The 6,590-nt window shown below is 45.1% G+C and overlaps 1 protein-coding gene across 10 annotated transcripts in view; it reads right to left on the minus strand.

Moving 5' to 3' along the window:
• Positions 1 to 4,208, minus strand: part of OSBPL2 (oxysterol binding protein like 2) — a 52,296-nt gene extending 48,088 nt beyond the window's left edge. For 6 of the 10 annotated variants that reach the window (XM_077831946.1, XM_077831939.1, XM_077831942.1 and 3 more), the window contains exons 1-2: positions 4,105 to 4,208; positions 2,473 to 2,611 (exon numbers count right to left, since the gene is read on the minus strand). The gene's annotated coding sequence lies outside the window, so the exon portion shown is untranslated. Of the gene's footprint in view, positions 1 to 2,472; positions 2,612 to 3,415; positions 3,690 to 4,035 lie in introns of those variants that run through there. The other 4 variants (XM_077831940.1, XM_077831941.1, XM_077831947.1 and 1 more) reach the window with 4 other exon arrangements.
• Between the last annotated feature and the right edge of the window lie 2,382 nt (positions 4,209 to 6,590).

Below are 6,590 nucleotides of genomic sequence, written 5' to 3' on the forward strand. Positions count from 1 at the left end.
TTTGCAATCAATTCTTTTACATTATGCTGCAGGAAAGCACTCAAAATACTGCATCTTCCAATAAACTCTGTCTATAAGCAGATTTACCAATTCTCTCATTGCTCACATTTCTTTCATCCAGATGAAGAAGTTCCTGTGACAAGCTTGTCATCAACCCATTTAATTTAGAAAAAAAATCTTGGCTGTTCTGAATTACAAATGTAAGGCACATTTCTAAGTACACTTACTACATATTTTGGACAAATTTTAATACTTCATGTAAAAATACATAATGCAGAATCACACATACTAGTTATTTTGCAGAGAATATGACAAGAACTGTAAACATAAGCATACTAAGAATCTGTGACACTGTGGCAGGGGTGGCCAACCTGAGCCTGAGAAGGAGTCAGAATTTACCAATGTACATTGCCAAAGAGCCACAGTAATACGTCAGCAGCCCACCATCAGCTCCTTCCCCCTCCCCCACTTCCAGCGCCTCCCACCCACTGGCAGCCCCACCAATCAGCGCCTCCCCATCCCTCCCAATCAGCTGTTTCGTGGCATGCAGGAGGCTGTGGGGAAGGGAGGAGAGAGCAAGGGCATTGCAGGCTCTGGGAAGGAGTGGAGTGGGTGCAGGACCTGTGGCAGAGCCAGGGGTTGAGCAGTGAGCAACCCCCAGCACATTGGAAAGTTGGCACCTGTAGCTTCAGCCCCCGGTGCCTATAAAAGGAGCTGCATATTAACATCTGAAGGGCAGCATGCGGCTCCGGAGAAACAGGGTGGCCACCCCTGCACTATGGTGTCTAAGTATCTAGAGTAGAAAAGTCTTTTCAAGAGGTATTTTAATAAGTCAGGTGACAAAAACAATATCGATTGAAGGACAAGAAAAGAATGCTGACGTATAAGAGGAAGTCTTAAATAACAAGGAGTTTGATGTAACACTGGAATGTTCAAGGGCAAATTGCCTTACAAGATGAACACAAATGAGTTATTCACTTAAAACTTCAGAGTACTTATGTGCAAATCCTGGTTTCAAGCAGTTATCTGTATGGAATATATTTATATCTGTGCAAAACTACTTACATACTATACAGTATCTTAAAGGCTAAAAAGATTGCTGAGTGTGCTTTGAGACACTAAACGGAAGATATTGGGAAGCTTATTTTGTATTTAGTTTGATGAGTATGAAGTGGACAGTTACATTCATTTGGAAAAAAAAAAAAAAGACAGACCCACAGAAGTAGCATTATAGTTATATTTATAAAAGCTGCCAGCTAAGGTAAGAAATTATTTTTAACTGCTGTGGAAAGCTACTGACAGCATGGTAATTGTTCTTAAATATAAATATCCATCAACGAAAGTGACCCCGAATGGCTACAATTAATCCAAGCACATTTTTGTAGACAGTAATGCACACAATTAAGCTTTTGGATCAGTCTCAAGTCTCTCATCCTTAACGACTGTTTTTCAACTATTCGCAGGGATGGAATCTGTAATCTAACTAACTTTTTGTGCCTTTAACTTCTGTGATCTGTTTATGAAACTGCACTGTCATGTCCAAGGAACTAATTTTGGAAAAAAGCATATCTTCTGCTTCATTAAATACATGCCATATATTGAGAGCTGCTGTTTCAATATTTCCTTTTCAGAATTCATCATCAGATTGCCTTTTTAAATTAAGTCAACTCAGGTGTGCTGATGGGCAGCTTCCCTGAAACTTCCCTCAAGAGTCAAAAGGCAACTACAAGTCCATTTCTCCTCAACTCTCCCACTGTACAGCCCGGAGAACAACTCATCAGTCTTCCCAGATTCATTGTCCATTATGTTCAGCACACCTTTATTTAAAACTTGAGTGTTATAAAACTTTATTTTGTTTCAAGTGAACAAGAAGATACAAATTTTAATACATTTCCTATTAGACCATTACAAAGAGTCACTCACACAACTTGAGTGAATAATTATTTTGAAGAAGGCTCCGTCTACACTAAATGAAAAGGCACTGTAAGAAACAACAGCTTGTAATGCCTTGTACTTCAGTGCTACTTCAACCAGTTCTCCTATCACTATCCCTGCCTCACAATGCCTCAAATTTGGAAATTGCCAAAAACTCCTGCTTCCAGAAAGTGCACTGTGGAGTTTCAGGAGTCCCAGAACAGTTGTAAGATGTGATGCATGTGGCTGCCCTCAGGTATCAATGTGAATGCCACAATGTAGATGTGCTCAGCCTTTGCAAAGATCAGTAAAAGAAACAGCCATTCAAGCAATCAGTATCCCTGAAACATTTTCCTTGGGGATGTAGACAATGCTGAAGAAAGAGAGACGTGTGAGCAAGACAGATGGGGAAAAGATGAAACAGTGATACTCTGATCCTAAATACACTGCAAATCAATGTCCCTTTCACTTCTGATACTTGAAAGTTTACACAAAACATGTTTTAATCAAGAAAACTGATAAGGATGTAAGGGAAATATCTATTTGCATTGTACGTACATTTGCAGATATTCATTGGTGGAGCTGCAAGCCTCACACAGACACACACAAAACCATATATGCTTTTAGGCAACAGTTTTCAAGTTCTGGCCCTTAAGTGTTGCAGGAAGACAGACCATACCCTCAAGGAATTCACAGGCTAAATGAATAGACAGCATAAATAAGATTAAAACCCATATTAGACAAATGGCTACATACTTTACTTTTTTATTAACATGACACATAAACCTCTGTGAAGTATAAAAATGGCCTTTTCCCACTATTTTCCAAGTTGCTTGCTACTTTTCAGAAGCTCTGCAAGAGGGGGATGCTGGGGACAGCTGGAAGAATAGAGAATCAAGGGGTATCTACTGACAAGGACTGTCAGTGGCAGCTGGGGGGAAAGACATCTTCAAGTAGGAGGCAATCTGCACCCCAGTGCTCCTAAATCATGCTGAAACCAAGCTCCACTTCTGCATATTTTAGGAGCATAGCAGATCTCTTTTCCTTGCCTTACTTTCCTTCCCTTAAGTCACACAGGAACAGAGCTCTGCTCTGACTAGACATAGGATGCCAGCTGTTCTCCTTACGAAAGGTTCTTCAGTACCTTCTGCCAGTTCTTGTTCCCAACTCCTCCAGATCAGAAGCCTTCCAGTTTAAAGAATAATTTGTAATGAAAAACATTGCCCCAGATGGCGGTAAGATTCGGTGCATCTCTGCAATGTAAATTAGGGGCAAAAGGGTCTGGCCATTCGATTTAAATCTAATGTTATTCGTTCGGCTTTACTGCCTTCTTATACATGAGACAACAACCAATAAGCGGCTATATGAAGCCCCTTCTACCAGGGAAGGGAAAGCAGCGACCCATCATACCGAAGCATGCAGACTACCTCCATTTCTCCTGCATGACGAATAAGCTCTCCAGGAAGTGCAACTTGCTCTTTCCCCTCAGCCCCTGACCTACCTTTCAGGATCTTTTGTACTCATTTGTTTGCAATAGAAAGTGGCCCCACGCAGACTGACTCATCAGTGCTCCTCCCCGACATTCTGGGGATGGGGTCCCAGTCTGGAGGTCGCCTTCCCAGGGTAGCAGGTCTGATTTGGGAGGCAGGTCTGATTTGGGGCTTCTCAGGGAGAGGGTGTCGTGGTTTGGGGGAGCCTACTCTGCAATTTGGGGGCTACCCGCAAAGTTTGGGCATCTCTCTCATCTGTGCCCCTGACTGGGATGATGGGTCTCGCTTGGGGTGAGGGAATCAGTTCTCGGGGGGTTCCCTTCAGGTTGCGGGGGGGGCTCCCGCACTTCCCCCTGCCCCTCTAGGGCTGCAGGTCCCAGTTTGGGGGTCCCCGTCCCCCGTGTCCTACCCCAGCGCGGGGGCTGGCTCCAGGGGCGGGTGGCCCGCCGCTTCCCCACCTCAGGTCTGGGGTCCCTCCCCCGCCAGGCGGCGAGCTCAGGGACGAGGGGCCGGACGGCGGAGGGTCTCTGCCCCGGGACGAAGGAGCCCAGAGCGGGGCCCAGTTTTCCCCGGGCGGGAGCCTCAGTGACCTCCCCCTCCCCCTCCCCCGCCGCCGCTCCCCGGGGTCCACCTGTGCCCCGGCGGCAGCCTCGGCTGCGGTGGCCCCGCCAGGGCGCAGGCCGCGGGCGAGTTGTCTCACCTGGTCCCGCAGCAGCCGCGGGCCCAGACCCGCTGACACCAAGGCGGAAGTGCGGCCCTCAATGTTCGCCGACTGACAGCCCAGGCCGCCAACCGGAAAGCCGGGCGAGGCTATGGCAACCCCAAACTGCCTAATCAGTTGCCTGCGGGGCGGGGCACATGCTAATGAGATGCCAGGGCCGGGACGCAGAGGCCGACCAGCGCTGGCGAACCTGCTGACCAATGGCGTTCAAGGAGGGCGCGTCTATGCAAATAAGGGAGGAGAAAACTGGTCTAGGCTTGGTTGCTGCTGGTACGCTCGTAGGAACTGAAACACCCTATTGTATATGTAAGACTGCTTATATTGCACTGGTGTGTATTTTACCTGTAGTGCTGCATATCACTGCATCTATTATCTTTTCTGCACTTTGCACATAGTGGCATGGATTATGCTTGCAATGTGTGTGTTTCTTGTGAACTTTCTGTAGTTTTGCATACTCCACGTATTTGGATGCACTGTATAATATTTTGCATATATAAAATCTCTTGCCTAATTGTATACGATGACCCTTTGTACATTATGCCTTTCATGTGTCAAATATATGTTCTTGCATATTCTTGCAATTGTGTACATTACATAAAACTTGCATATTTTGTCGATATATAGATATATTCTTGCATTACCCACTTACAAATATTCAATATAACATTCTAACTTTCTTATGGGTGCTAAATGCTCAAACTGCATATACTGTATATACTTACATTTGTTATATATTCTTCCAAATATATACTTACATACATATTGTACATTCTTGTATATGTCATATTTCCTGTTTTAGATATACATGCACATAGAGACACAGGTTTTTATATTGTTTGTCTCTTCAGGCCCTAATATTGCAATTCCATATGCATGTGCTTAACTTTGTGCAGGTAACTCACTTCAAAAGAACTACTCCTGTTCTTTAAAAGAAAAGGAGTACTTGTGGCACCTTATTTGTTAGTCTCTGAGGTGCCACAAGTACTCCTTTTCTTTTTGCGAATACAGACTAACACAGCTGCTACTCTGAATCTTTAAGTAATTGGAACTGTATAGAGTATTGCCAACCCCTAATATTCAAAATCATGAGTCAGCACTCAAAAATCACTTGTTTGGCTTAATAATCATGAGCTTTCTTTAAAATAATAAGTGTTAGGTTCATTGTATTTGCCTTCTGATTTCTGAACCCTTAGGGTGCACTTGGCTTCATATTTTCAAGCTTTTCTCCACCCCCATGAGGACTAGGAACTTAGTTTTTTCGTAAGGAAAGCTGATTCTCATGCATTTCATAAATCCAGCATCTAAGGAAAACCGCAAATATCACATGACTTGCAATAAAATCACAAGAATGAGCAACATTGCTTTATATAGCACCATAACTGTACACAGAGCTATATGGTACCTTAACTGTGCCAAACAGATAACGTCTCTGTCCTGAAGAGCAGACAGCTAGACTAGTGATTAAATCCAGTCAGGGAACAGGTTTCAGAGTAACAGCCGTGTTAGTCTGTATTCGCAAAAAGAAAAGGAGTACTTGTGGCACCTTAGAGACTCTTTTACTACAGAAAAACTGCAACAATATAAGTGGGTGCAAGGAGGAAGAGCAAGAAATCCACAGCTTAACCCAGTGACCTACCTTTAATGTGCCTAAAAATGTGGCATGTTACAACAAACAGATAGTGATCTTCTGTCACCAGGTTTGATACATGCTGAGACAAGTTATGCTCACAATCAAGCTTTAGTTGCAAACATGGCAGCTTTGAGCGTGTCCTGTGGGGGCAAACTTTAGCACCTGCCAGCCAGACATTCTTTTCAGATGGGAGAGCTAAGCAAGCCAAAGACATTTCCGCTTATCCGCGAGGTGCTCCTCCAGTTGCTGCCTGCAATTACTCTGCTGCATTCTCCACCTATGGCACTTCCCTCTCCTGCACTGGGTACAGCTGCAGAGCAAGTACAGTCTTTCCCTTACACTGAGGGTATATCTACATTGCGAGCGGGGGATGTCAGTGCCAGCTTGAGGAGACATACTTACACTAGCTCTGGGTGAGCCAGGGCACTAAAAAGAGAGTAGCTGAGCCATGGGTGGGGCTAGACACCCTGAATACATAGCCCATCCGAGACACTAGGCACGGCGTCAGGGATGCTAGCCCGTCCCACCACTCAGGATTCGGCAGCTACATGCTATGACACTAGGGTGACCATAGGTCCTGTTTTGGCCAGGGCAGACCCTTTTTTTAAGCCCTGTCCCGGCAGTCCCGACTTTTTGGCAAAAGTGGGCATTTGTCCTTTTTGTTCTTGGCAAGTTGATCAGCTGGGAAGAGCAAACGCCCACTTTTGTCAAAAAAGTGGGGTGTGGTGCAGTCGGAGGAACGTGCAGAGATGCCAGCCCTGCACAGGGGGCGACACACCGCTGGGGGATGCTGCCAGGTTTCCAGCAGGGTTCGAGAGACCAGTGACAGCCTGGC

Source organism: Eretmochelys imbricata, chromosome 13 (assembly GCF_965152235.1).
Source record: "Eretmochelys imbricata isolate rEreImb1 chromosome 13, rEreImb1.hap1, whole genome shotgun sequence".
NCBI classification, from domain to species: domain Eukaryota; kingdom Metazoa; phylum Chordata; order Testudines; family Cheloniidae; genus Eretmochelys; species Eretmochelys imbricata.